This window comes from Polypterus senegalus, chromosome 4, assembly GCF_016835505.1.
Source record: "Polypterus senegalus isolate Bchr_013 chromosome 4, ASM1683550v1, whole genome shotgun sequence".
In the NCBI taxonomy this organism is placed as follows: Eukaryota; Metazoa; Chordata; class Cladistia; order Polypteriformes; family Polypteridae; genus Polypterus; species Polypterus senegalus.
This window is the reverse complement of record NC_053157.1, coordinates 223,541,475-223,556,167: the sequence shown is the minus strand read 5'-3', so window position 1 is coordinate 223,556,167 and position 14,693 is coordinate 223,541,475. Positions and strand designations below refer to the sequence as shown.

General features: G+C 38.0%; 1 protein-coding gene across 2 annotated transcripts in view; it reads right to left on the bottom strand.

The window, feature by feature from the left end:
* Positions 1-7,898, bottom strand: part of LOC120528045 (gastrula zinc finger protein XlCGF26.1-like) — a 31,025-nt gene extending 23,127 nt beyond the window's left edge. Inside the window, exons 1-2 of one of the 2 annotated variants that reach the window (XM_039752020.1) lie at positions 7,696-7,898; positions 1,236-1,493 (exon numbers count right to left, since the gene is read on the bottom strand). The gene's annotated coding sequence lies outside the window, so the exon portion shown is untranslated. The remainder of the gene's footprint in view (positions 1-1,235; positions 1,494-7,695) is intronic. The other variant, XM_039752019.1, reaches the window with a different exon arrangement.
* Positions 7,899-14,693: the final 6,795 nt, after the last annotated feature.

Here is a 14,693-nt window from a genome sequence, read left to right as displayed (position 1 = left end):
AGGGTGATATTGGCCTATCCTTAAATTAGCCACCTTACAGTACAGGAAGCTGAGTGGTAGTGATCAGCCCGTTTCAGCATGTCGGGTCTGATTTGTTACAAAGTAAGAGACAGCTCTTTAGCTTTAGGCCTAGTGGTAAAGGCAGCACACAGTTTATAAAGAAGCAGGCATCAAACTACATTTGACACATTAGTAAATAACAGAATGTTGACAAAGCATATGGATCAATTTTCTGTACTAGTTAAAAATTACCTTTCTCTGAAAATCAGCTATTACAGCAAAATGTTTAGTAATAAAAAAAAAAAAAAAATGAATTGAACAGGCTTCAAGATTAACAATCAGACCAGGGAGCTCATTTACAAAACTTTGCATGGATTTGTGTGTGAAAAATATGCAAACAGTAAAAAACAGGAAAATGTGTAAGCTAAAAAAAATTTTATTTATAAGACTTGGCGTAGCATATATATATATATATATATATATATATATATATATATATATATATATATATATATATATAAAAGCAATTTACCTTTATAAATCACATTCATCTTTGAAAACATGCATGCGTGAACATGCTTCAAACTCCATCTGGTCGCTGCCTCAAAACAACCATCCATGGACTATGCTAATCAACCTCTTACATATTAGTGCTATGAAATTAGCCAAAAAGTAAGGTTAGAACATCCATCCATCCATTAGCCAGTCCGCTATATCCTAACTACAGGGTCACAGGGGTCTGCTGGAGCCAATCCCAGCCAACAAAGGGCGCAAGGCAGGAAACAAGCCCCAGGAGGGGGGACCAGCCCACCGCAGGACACACACACACACACACACACACAAGGCACACACTAGGGACAATTTAGGATCGCCAATGCACCTAACCTGCATGTCTCTGGACTGTGGGAGGAAACCCACACAGACAGGGGAGAACATGCAAACTCCACACAGGGAGCAAACCCGGGTTTCCTAACTGCGAGGAAGCAGCAATACCCACTGCACCACCGTGCCGACATTCTAATTAAAAATAAATAATACCCTAAATTACGTGTATGTTTGTATGTGCTTTTTAATACTTTATTATTATGGTAATGGCCACACTGGTAGTCATAACAAGAACAAACACAAATAGCAAAAACGCATAGGTTTGTGCTAATGAGGTAACTTTAGCTACTATGGATTATTAATGCCAGTTGGGCGAGTGCATATGTGAGTACTGCTCGTATATTGATTACCTCAATGTGACAAGTAGACCCTCTTCATGACTAACACCGACTCATATTTGTTGACTGATAATATGGTGTTGTACCAGCTACAGCAGGCAATCAAAACTCAAAACTGACATCCAACAGTACTTGAAGAACTTATGTGCATCATCGTATTTCTTCATAGATTACACAAAAGTTTTCTTTCTTCACACGCTGTGCAGTCAGAGGGTGCACCCAGTAGTGGCGGTGATGTTTTCTCTGCCTTCGTTGCCGTATCAAAAGGATCTTTAACAAAAGGAGGTCAAGGTTAATTTCTAATAAAGCCAACTGATCCATATTTCACAAATCCAATGAAGGGTGAGCCTCAAACTCCACAGGTTAAAAACATTCTGGACTGCCTAATAACTGCTCCCCACATGTAAACACACAAAACTACAATCTGGGCTGCAGGTTGCCAATTAACGGAAGCAAAAAAAAGTGAATGTAACTTTATATTAAAGTCAATTAAGCACCACTACAAAACGTAACTTAAACACCTAGGTTGCTCAGAGAGCATTCATTTAAACAAGATTTGAATGCCCGTGTGTGCCCATTTAGGGGCAATATAATTATGTATCATCTTAGAAGTAGCTTGAAGAGTTAAGTAAGCCAGGGCACGTGAGCAACCAAGAGGAACAATTGGAAACGGGCAATTGGACAGTTTGGATATGGGGCAGAGAACAAACAGGGCTAGAGACTATTAAAGTTTGCCTAAATAACAATCTCAAAATGAGTACAATCTTCTGCCAAAGGGAAACCAGGATAAAATGGACGTGGGAATCACCAAATCAATCAATCAATCAATCAACATTTATTTATATAGCACATATTAATACAAAAAAATGTAGCTCAAAGTGTTTTACAAAATGAATAGAAAAATAGAATACACAATAAAAAATAAACATAAGTCAACATTAATTAACATAGAATAAGTAAGGTCCGATGGCCAGGGTGGACAGAAAAACAAAAAAACTCCAAAAGCTGGAGAAAAAAAATAAAATCTGTAGGGGTTCCAGACCACGAGACCGCCCAGTCCCCTCTGGGACAATGCATAACATCCAGACTTCATAACAGTGAAGAGAAGATAGCAGTGTAGTGTATGTGCAGAGCCTTTCCCAAAGCAGATACAGTATCAGGTTATCAGCTGGTAATGGCAGTGATCAAAATTAAACTGAAATGATTACAGAGGCAGACACCCCTAAGAAGGTTCACTGTAGAACAAATGAATAAGGAAACAGTGAGGCTGGAGTATCACAATACAATAAAAATAAAAGCTGAAGAGTTTGCTACAGCAGTTCAAGACAAGAATACAGGGAATCAAGTTAAAATGCTTTGTAGGAGAATAAAACAGATATACACTGAAACTGCGGAGTAAGTCCTGGGCTACAGGAGCCAAGAAAAAGGACACCAAGGATATCAGATGAGATCCTTGAACCCAGTGACAAAAGACAAAAACTAAAACAGGAAAAAAAAAAATCAACAAATGAGAGCCAAACAATGGGGAACTTCTCGAAGATGAGGCGAAATTATGCAATTATGGCTCAGAAAAAGGAAAAGGCACCAGGAATAGATAACGTCAGTGCTCAAATGATACAAGCTGCTGAACTGAGGTCTGTATACTTGATGAACACACTGTGCAACAAAATATATGCACAGGAACAAAGACATTAAACAATCAAATTCAGAAACGACGACGACTCCTGTGGTTTGGATAGGTTACCAGAATGTGTGGAAGAAGGTTGCCGTAAAGCAGGGGTGGGCTGATTCAGTCCTGGAGGGCCGCAGTGGCTGCAGGTTTTTGCTCCAACCCAATTGCTTAATAAAAAGCACTTATGCTCAAGTGACACTTCTGCTTCACTTTAGTTGTCTCACTCGTTAAGAATTTGGACGCTTATTGCTTATTTTAGTTTTAAATAGCTGTATTCTTGGTTTTTAATCACCCCTTATTAGCAATAAGATGCAAATGACAAAGGAAACCAGCATTTCTCCATTTAGCTTGTTACAATTTACACCTCTGTGTGTATTTATCATGCACTATTGGGTTTAATTAAATACTTGGAAGGAAAGTGAAGAGAAAAAAGTGAAGCACTGGGAATAACTCGTCTGTTTTAGACTTCAAATCATTTGGATGATATCCGTAGAAAGGAAAAAAAAAATCTAGGATATGTGAATGACCTGACGTGGCAGAGTTAACGCACTAACAAGCCATGAAATTAAATAATTGACAAGGATTGGTTTTTAATTAAGCAACTGGGTTGGAACAAAAACCTGCAACCATTGCAGCCCCCCAGGACTAAATCTGCCCACCCGTGCCATTAAGGGTTATGCACTGCCACATCACAGGGAAAATAACAAGAGCAAGACAACAGAAACACTGGAGGAATAGCATTAGGGAGGACCTTGAAACACGCAACCTTAGTATTAGACAGGCAGTGGATCGGACCATAGAAAGAACACAATGGAGATCTCATTTTGTGACCTCATCATCAGCAAACAAACTGATGGAAGAGAAAGAAAGAGAAGAGAGATAAAAGACAAGAAATAATATAATTGAAATTTAAGTTGCACTTATTTGGCATCATGTAACCTAAACACACAACTGTTCCGTTTACTGTACATTCCGACACCTTATTTGGCCTTCAAAGACATTTCTAATACATTTTAATTATATGTGTATTTTGTTTTTTTTTCCCTAAATTCTCAAAGAATCGAAAGTTAGGTTAACTTTCGACTTTAAATTGGCCCAAGTATATATATATACAGTGGTGTGAAAAACTATTTGCCCCCTTCCTGATTTCTTATTCTTTGGCATGTTTGTCACACAAAATGTTTCTGATCATCAAACACATTTAACCATTAGTCAAATATAACACAAGTAAACACAAAATGCAGTTTTTAAATGATGGTTTTATTATTTAGGGAGAAAAAATCCAAACCTACATGGCCCTGTGTGAAAAGTAATTGCCCCTTGTTAAAAATAACCTAACTGTGGTGTATCACACCTGAGTTCAATTTCCGTAGCCACCCCAGGCCTGATTACTGCCACACCTGTTTCAATCAAGAAATCACTTCAATAGGAGCTGCCTGACACAGAGAAGTAGACCAAAAGCACCTCAAAAGCTAGACATCATGCCAAGATCCAAAGAAATTCAGCAACAAATGAGAACAGAAGTAACTGAGATCTATCAGTCTGGTAAAGGTTATAAAGCCATTTCTAAAGCTTTGGGACTCCAGCGAACCACAGTGAGAGCCATTATCCACAAATGGCAAAAACATGGAACAGTGGTGAACCTTCCCAGGAGTGGCTGGCCGACCAAAATTACCCCAAGAGCGCAGAGACGACTCATCTGAGAGGTCACAAAAGACCCCAGGACAACGTCTAAAGAACAGCAGGCCTCACTTGCCTCAATTAAGGTCAGTGTTCACGACTCCACCATAAGAAAGAGACTGGGCAAAAACGGCCTGCATGGCAGATTTCCAAGACACAAACCACTGTTAAGCAAAAATAACATTAGAGCTCGTCTCAATTTTGCTAAGAAACATCTCAATGACTGACAAGACTTTTGGGAAAATACCTTGTGGACTGATGAGACAAAAGTTGAACTTTTTGGAAGGCAAATGTCCCGTTACATCTGGCGTAAAAGGAACACAGCATTTCAGAAAAGAACATCATACCAACAGTAAAATATGGTGGTGGTAGTGTGATGGTCTGGGGTTGTTTTGCTGCTTCAGGACCTGGAAGGCTTGCTGTGATAGATGGAACCATGAATTCTACTGTCTACCAAAAAATCCTGAAGGAGAATGTCCGGCCATCTGTTCGTCAACTCAAGCTGAAGTGATCTTGGGTGCTGCAACAGGACAATGACCCAAAACACACCAGCAAATCCACCTCTGAATGGCTGAAGAAAAACAAAATGAAGACTTTGGAGTGGCCTAGTCAAAGTCCTGACCTGAATCCAATTGAGATGCTATGGCATGACCTTAAAAAGGCGGTTCATGCTAGAAAACCCTCAAATAAAGCTGAATTACAACAATTCTGCAAAGATGAGTGGGCCAAAATTCCCCCAGAGCGCTGTAAAAGACTCATTGCAAGTTATCGCAAACACTTGATTGCAGTTATTGCTGCTAAGGGTGGCCCAAGCAGTTATTAGGTTCAGGGGGCAATTACTTTTTCACACAGGGCCATGTAGGTTTGGATTTTTTTTTCTCCCTAAATAATAAAAACCATCATTTAAAAACTGCATTTTGTGTTTACTTGTGTTATATTTGACTAATGGTTAAATGTGTTTGATGATCAGAAACATTTTGTGTGACAAACATGCAAAAGAATAAGAAATCAGGAAGGGGGCAAATAGTTTTACACACAAATACAGTGGTGTGAAAAACTATGTCTCCATACGCAAGAGTGTACACTGCACATGGCTGACAATATTAATGACACCATTCAGAAACATTTATTCTCTCAATACAAATTCTTAAAAAAAATATCTATCTACATATAGAATTTTAAATGCACATGTTTAACATAATAAAGTTTACACAGCAAAAATTAGACATGCTGTTTGGTGAAAAATGTGAAATGTGACAGTTTTTCTCGATGGTAATGCATTGCAATTTCAAGTGGCACAAAGCACACCGACAACTGCGCTCTCATTCAAGATATCCCAATGCCTTTTCTACCAGGTTTTCACAATTCACATCTGCCAGAATGCCTGCAAAACTGTCTTCCTAAAAACAATGAAAAGGTTCATCTACATATTAAAATATTATTAGTGATGCATCATAATTATGTACCTACTGGTTGTGGAAGTGTTCTCTCCAGAATCAGCGGTGAGTAAATTAAGTAACACGTGGATTAATCACAGGTGTCAACCGTTAATACCAACATAAAAATGGGTGCCGCTTTCAGACTTACACAGTACAATTACACATTTCTTCATGTAATTTTGTTTTCTCTCTAGTGTTTCTGTATAGTGTTTCTTGAGTTATAGCTTGTGTTTAAATGTCTTTCCAGTACATAATTCAGTAATATAGCCATTTATGATAATTGAAATTATATTTGTACAGCAGATGTAATGGACGAATTATTACAAAGAAGAGTTAAAATACTGTTGAGCTAATTTGTTACTGCATGCTTTTCCCGGGAGATGTTGACTTTGATTACAAAACTTTTGGACATTTCTTAGATTTCTTGAGTTCAGTGGCTTAAACTCTGATTTTGTGTTTGTGTGTTTTAATCTAGTAGCAAGACACGTCAGCTTTTGTGCAGGTTTATGCGATATACAGTGAAGTGTTTTGACACTTAAATGTTAAGCCAACAGTACATGGCAGGATTTGTGTAGCCTTGTTAGCCATACACACTGATAGGCTATGCTAAAGAAGAGGGATTTTCAACTTGTAAGTCTCCATTTATTTTCATGAACGGCAAATTCACTGCTGTGTTTTTCTTTATGTATGCATGACCCTGGGTGCCACCTTAGGTACAACCTCATCTTGGCTTTGCACTTGTTAAGCAGCAGTGTCAACTTGTAACATTGCATTATGTACAAAGAAGTTCTGCTTGCTCTAGTCTGTCATGTAGACACTCTCAGGAATATCTGTTGTGAACTAAAAGTAAAGTGAATTCTGTTTGTAATACAATCATGTGTCAGACTGCCCAGTGAAAACCCAACCTCACCTTGCTAAATTTGTTCTGGCACCAACCCTGCAACCCTGATCTTGCCAGTGGACTGAGGTTCTACGCAGCCAGGATAAACTCTGGCCCCCAACAACCCTAAATTGAATTCATTAGGTTTAGGTATTATGTTATGTCTTTCTTTCTTTTCATTTTTTAAATACTTTTAATACATATGTGATATGCTGGCTCCCACCCACTGTTAATCTCCTTCTTGTGCCCAATGCAGCCTAGATGGGCTCCAGCCCTTCATAACATTGAACTGATTTTAAGGTGGTTTAAAATGTTACTGTGCACTTGAGTACATAGTTTCAACCTATATTGACAAGTAGTTTTATTTATTTAAAAAAGTGTAATTTAACATGTTCGATTTACCCTTTGCTTTGCAGTCTTAGGAGTAAAATATTGAAAGTGTTCAAAAATGTTTTAAGTTAAAAATAATTGGCCAGTGGTATAAAATAATGACAGCTGCCATTTACCGCAGTAAAATATTTTGTCTTGTTTTTTGCTCTATAAATGTATTCCTTTGAAGTGACTCTTATCAAATCTTGCAGACTACTTCACGTATGTTTATTAATCGCGGAGCTGTACAGCAATGTCAAGAACACACGGGGGCTTCATCGAAATGTTTGGATCCCGTTTAAAGACACTTTTGTTTTATTAATATCATTATCTAAGCTTCCTGTATGTCACCAGACCTCTTCGCGCTACCTCTGGTAAACCCCATCCCAGTTTGCGCACCTTTAATAAACTAGAAAGAAATACAAAACTCACCGACAGGGTCGCGTATCCGTGCTAACGTCCTTGACAAAACAGGACACAGGAGACAGCCCATGGAAGAGCGTCATTTAAAAGAAATGGGCACTGCTACTATATGTGCCGTGTCTGCTAATCACTAACAAGAACAGAAGACATTTCCTCTTTAGAAGAAAAAAGTGAGCAGAAACTTCCCGGAAGTCCGTCGTGCCGTCGCTGATATTCAGCACGGACGCAGCCATAACGCGCATGCGCTTTTTTTTGGAGCGCTTGGGAGATCGAGGGAAGCGAATCAGAAATCGAAGTAACTGTGGGCGGAGAAGTGACAAGTGGGGCTGCGAAGGCCCTTTTTAGCCAATAGGAAACGGGGTTTCGATTTTTTACTCATTCATTTGTACGAATTTGGTATTTCCCTAAAGATGGTATAGCAACATTAGAAATTGTCAAAGAACAGACCATCCATCCATCCATTTTCTAACCCGCTGAATCCGAATGGACCATTTAACCCAGCAAATCCTACCTGTTTTTTTCTCAAGTTGAGTTTTAAGGTCCCTAAACTCGTACTGTCTACCAAACTACTTGGTATATCTTTCCATGTGTCCGTAGTTTTTTGCGTGAAGAAAAATGTCTAATGTTTGTTCAAAATTTACCCTTTATAAAGTTTCTAACTGTGCCTCTGTGTTGTTGAACTCAGTTGAAAGCAACAGCATTGATGTACTGTACTGACATAAGATATATATTAAAAGACCAGTGTGTGTGTGGGTGTGTGAGTGTGTGTGTATGGAGCAGTCTGCTCTGCTCACGCTCAACCACAGCCACTAGATGGCGCATATATGCGCCTCACTTCTCACTATGAAAGACCTGTGTGTAACAAGCGCCACCGAGCAACAACGACGTCGAGCTAAAGACACAGATGAAGAGACACAACGTCGAAACGAAGCAATCACTGCCGCTCAGGTACCGATGCAAAGGAGGGCAAGGCTTGACGTTATCACTAAAAACATTGCCTGTCTGGAGATATTTTCTCGTGACAAAGATTAATAGGACTTATATGTCAACGATATGGCTAAGAAAGCCAGTGGGGCAGGAAGCACATTGGGCCCACATCCTCTGCGCTAGGTAATTCTCTAATTCTAAGAGTTAGCTGATGCCTCTCCAAGTTCACATATGTAGTAAGACTGCTAGGGTGTCTTCGGGTTGTTTTTAACCCCAAAAACACAACGCAGCTAATTAATCTAAAAAATACTTCAGACATTTAACCTATTGATTTCTGTTTGTTTTAATTTAAAATGTTCAGCTCCTTCAATCCCTCCTTATAGCTCTTGCCCTGCATTCCTTGAATCCGCTTAGTTGTTCCTCATTGCACTTTCTCTAGCAATGCTATGCTCTTTTTGAAGCCTGGACCCCACTAGTGCATTAGAAGGCTTAAGCATAACCTTCCTGGACTTGCACCCTACACATTCTGCTGTATATCCTAACATCCTGTTAGCCAACCCTTTAAATTCATGTCTCATTTTGTTTATTTTCTGGTACTTTGATTTAAATGACTATAACGTTATCACCCTTCACTTAATATCCATGTTCCCCCCTAAAAATAAAGGTCAGGCACTTCTCTTTCAGTTCTTTTCCTATGTTTTAGATATATGTTACAGTAGCATAAGTTGCAAAATGCAGTAATGTTTTACAAAAAAAAAAACACTTTGCTATTATGTTATGTTAAGCTTTTAAACACTATAAAAGTGTCAGTGAATTTGTCAAAAACACCCAGAAAAAAAGCAATAAAATATCTACAAGTAATATATCTAGATTTTCTGTTTTGCAGTACAAAAAGACAGGGTTCTTTTTCTCTGCTTTTACTGTTTGTTAAGGAAATTATACTGTGCATCCAAATTACAATACTAATAGTTGGAAGATTCAAATATCTCTCTCTCTCTCTCTCTCTCTCTATATATATATATATATATATATATATATATACTTGTATATATATGAGTTTGCATGTACTCCCCGTGTCTGCTCCGGTTTCCTCCCACAGTCCAAAGACATGCAGGTTAGGTGCATTGGCGATCCTAAATTGTCCTTAGTGTGTGCTTGTTGTGTGGGTGTGTGTGCGCACTCTGTGGTGGGCTGGCACCCTGCCCAGGGTTTGTTTCCTGCCTTGTGTCCTGTGTTGGCTGGGATTGGTTCCAGCAGACCCCGTGACCCTGTAGTTAGGATATAGCGGGTTGGAAAATGGATGAATGGATATATATATTTATATATATGTGTGTGTGTGTGTGTGTGTGTATATATATATATATATATATATATATATATATATATATATATATATATATGTACTGTATATATATATTTGTGAAATATAGAAAGTGGAATGTGGAGTCATTTGAAAGTTAAAACACTTCTCTCATTTAGTAGAAAATAGTCTGTACGTCACAATGTGCAAAACTGAATCAGGATGTGCAAGAAAACTTAGGTTGGTAAGGGTTGGGGAAGGTGTTGCTGTGATTCAGCAATTTGGTCATCATTGAGGTAAGAAAGAAAAACATTTCAATGCGGTATTCAAGGTATGCAATGCAGCATTTTAATGGCAAACACTATACTTTAATTAAAACAATTAATTTGTGTTTGTTTGTTTTGTGAGTCCAAAACAATGGAGCTGAGTGTAAATGATTAATCGCTTCTGTATACTTTCTGTAAGTTGATAGTGTTAGTAAGTGTACTGTGACTCCTCCATTTTTCACACAAGGAGTACTTTCAGGTTTCATTGTGCGTTCAAATCTAACATTTCTACTTCCTATATATAATTCTTTACATTTATTTAGATTAAATGTCGTTTTACACAAATCTGCCCAAGCCTGTGTGCTGTCCAAGTCATTTTTGTGATGATTTGACTCAGGGAAATAAGCTATATAAATAAAATGTATTATTATTATTATTATTATTATTATTATTATTATTATTATTATTATTATAGATTACCTGCAATTCTACCTATTTTGGTATCATCCACAAACTTAAGGTCATTTAAAAACACAATTTCCCCTCGGTGATTAACAAAGTATAGTTGTTTTATTATTATTATTATTATTATTATTATTATTATTATTATTATTATTATTATTATTTTGTTTTGTTTTTTTTTAAAAAAGGTTATCGGTTCATTGATTATACTCTTGTTCAGATCATGTAATTCTTTTAAAATAACAGTGGCCCAACACGGACCCTGCTGGACACTACGTTTAAAATACTCAAATTCTGATAAGGTTCCCCTCACCATTACCTTTTCTTCCTTTATTTTAAAAAATGTTGTACTACTGTATCTACAAACTATGCACCAAGATTCCACTTCTTTTAGTGTTTTTGCTAACCTCTCAAAGGCACTTAACATGCCAAAGAAAACTTTTTTTAACAATGCAGATTAAAGTCAAATATGGCAGATAAGAACAAGTAAAAAAATCACTAAAATGGAGAATGGCAGTGAAAGAGTTAAGTGCGTGATCGCGAGGGGAACTGCCTTTGTAGTGCCCCCTACCCAAGGCACATTAAATACGTGCTTGTTTTGCTTAATAGTTAATCCAAGGCTCTTGCCTCTAAATGTACTGGTGCAAACCCTAATAGTCCTGAACGGAGGAGTGAGAAAAGGACTGTGCAGGATGACGGCGGTCTTTAGTTATCCTGTTTGTCTTTCTAAGGCAGCAAGTGTTGTATGAGTCCTCAGAAGGCGGTGTGTTTGTTATACTGTTTATTGTACAAGTCTGTAACCCTTAGATATCACTTGCCCTTCTGGAAAGTGCCATGCCCCCTCCTACTATGATAAAGGTGGAATGAACTGCAGCCAAAGGCTATAATTCAGCTGTGTATAGAATTTGAAATGGTAGCTCTAATCCTTTATCCTTGATCTTCTTGGGTGAGTGGTGGTTTGATTCCACTGCTTTCGGTTACAAATCTAACTCTTTAATCTTTAGCAAAGTCGGAAGGTTTCATCTTTTAGATGTGTAATTGAGGGGGCTGTTTTCTTTTATTATAATATTTTTTGAGTATCTGTAAAAAGCTATATTTTCTCTATAGGGAATATAAAGATCTATCTATCTATCTATCTATCTATCTATCTATCTATCTATCTATCTATCTATCTATCTATCTATTGTGACACTAGGGGTCGCTGTCGCCCCATGTAACCCACAGACAACACATCCTGACACCGGGTAAAAGTCCCAGAAATAATTTTAATTTCTTAAATAATGTGCACAAAGCACCTCTACCTCCACAATACACAATAATAATTCACAATCAACAATAATCAATAATAAATAAATCCTCTTCACCCCACAGCTCTGTCGCACTTCCTCCCAACTCCGGCTCTGTCTGCTGCATTTCCCACAGTCCTTTAAATAGTCCTCGACCCAGAAGTGCTTCTGTCCTTCAGTCCATATGATTCCATAGCACTTCCGGGTCAGATGAAACCTTATTTTTCTTCAGCCCGGAAGTACTTCAGTTCTTCTGTCCCCATGACTTGTGAGTATTTCAGGGCTATAATAGAAACAATCTTCATGTCTCCCTGCAGCGTCCCCTGGTGGCCCTCACGGTATCCAGCAAGGCTGTGAAGCCGAACTCCAATGACATTGATGTCCTGCAGGAATTCGGGGCACCTGCATGTTGCAGGGAGTACTCCATCTAGCAGTGTGGATGTATTGGCCAGGCTAAGCTGCCAACCATCTATCTATCTATCTATCTATCTATCTATCTATCTATCTATCTATCTATCTATCTATCTATCTATCTATCTATCTATCTATCTATCTATCTATCTATCTATCTATCGTGTATCTATTGAACTTGAACAGTGACGTAAATTGATTTATCTACTGTAGTTTGTAGCGGTCAAGAGTACACTAAGATTCACACCATCCAAAGATGGTGATTTGTTTATTTTATTGTTGGGACCCCAGGAACAAACCTTGCCTTGACCCGGCACACACACACACTCACACACAGAGACCCTGTTATTGGCACAATGAATAGATAATTAACAATGAAATATATTAATCAAAAAATGATAAAAGAACACACAATATAACCAGAACCACGTAGACAAAGGTACTCACCAGCTCTATGATGGTGATTATAAATTACAATATTAGCAACAAACAATAAAGTTAAACACCAATGTCCAAAACAGGCCTATGCAGCAGGGGCAGTTGATGATCAATGTGTGATTGAAATATCCTGTGAACAACTTTCTGAAAGCAATGTAAAGTTTTATCTTAGTCAGTTCTTGATGAGGTGTAGGGTTTGAACTGATTGTGAGTGATTCCCCCAGATGGAGACTTGTGCAATCGGTGTGAACTCACAATGACAGACAGGCAAAGGACAGCACATGCATCCAAACAGAAACTGTAATTCAAGGTAGTCAAGTCGTAATCCAATTGTGTGCATGATGCATATTAACAAACAAATAGATGATTGCCATTCCTTCTGTGTCTTTTAGCTTCCCTTTAAAAAGGTCCACCTGCTCAATCTTTCTCCCACCAGCCCCTTTGCCCCCCAAAGCTGTCGAATAGAGTTGTACCTCCGGGACTGCTGTGAAATGTAGGACATTTTAGGTAGCACTTTTTCTTTCTTTTTCCTGCTATCTTTTTCTTGCTGTTGTTTACTTTTTATATCAAGTTGTGATGACTCTTGTGAACCCTCAATATTTTGCCCTGCCAGGTGATGTTGAATTTTCCTGCTGGTCAGCTGCCTCCTGCACCTGCTATAAAGTACATACAACCCCTAGAAGAGCTCCTGCTCTGAATACTGCACCTGTGCAGCTGAAAAAGCTGCAAACAAAACATTGTAAACAGAAAAAAGTTGAAGTACATTTTAAAAAGTGAAGGTGCTGGATTGGTTTTTCAGAGCAATGTCCTAGGGAAAACATTTTGTGGCTCCCAAAAGGCCCATCCACATGCAGGTTCCAGAAAGAACTTTCATTTATTTAGATCTGTAGCTGGACCTATACAGTGAATAACCATGAATACATTTTAACAGATTTGCAAAATACCAATGACTGTAGAGTTTAAAATGATTCTTGCTGCCTATGTATAGTAACACAGGTTAAGTGAAGTTTTTTTTTTTTTTATCTGTTAGGGTCCTTTAGCCCACCATGCATTCAAGATTCTGAGTTTTTTTTCTATTAGGAAGCTTTTCAAAGCACAAATTGCCAATCGTAGAATGAAATGGTGCTCAAGCAATGGAGCTGCGAGGAACCACACATCCCTGTAAAGAACCATATAGTGCCATTAAGTAGCCAGTGTTTATAAGAGTGTGCTACACAGGCCCTTACTGGCAGCCAAAAGTTCATTTTAGGAGCAAACAATGCAAACACATTTTTTTTATGAAGTCCTTTTATTTAATTTTTTTCTCATGAGTTTCCCATTATGTTCTTTTCAATATTAGCTCTTCTGGTGTGGGTTTTCAGTCAAACTTTTACAATGTTTTTTGTCTTGGGTGGGTATTTAATGATGTTAGAATATTTCCTGTGCTATTTCTGATGCCATCTTAATTTTCATGGGCACTGCCATTTGAATGCATTTGTTGTACAAGGTAATGACCCGAGTATGCACAGCGCATGGTGTCTTAGGTTATACAGAATAAAAGGTCCGCGCTGGTGTGTTGTCTACATCTGAGATTGCAGATAAACTCTAAAAGAAAACCTTCATTTTTAAACTCTTGTAAAAGTTTTCTTGGTAAAGACCTTTAAGCAGTGTTTTTGATTAACTTTTGGCTGTGATATCTGATTCTCCTTATTTGGCAGAACCAATTTAAATTTGCACACAGATGAAAAATAAATAGATAAAACTGCTAACTTTCCTTAATCACCATATGCAGTAAATGTACTGTGTATGTGTGCACACCTCTGTAACCTTAGAAGAGTGCGTTATGAAAATATTTTCATTTAATCGATTAATGCAGTAAAAGAGCTAAATGGTTACAGCTTTAATGGCTGCATGAGGGTAATGGTTGTTGTTGTTATA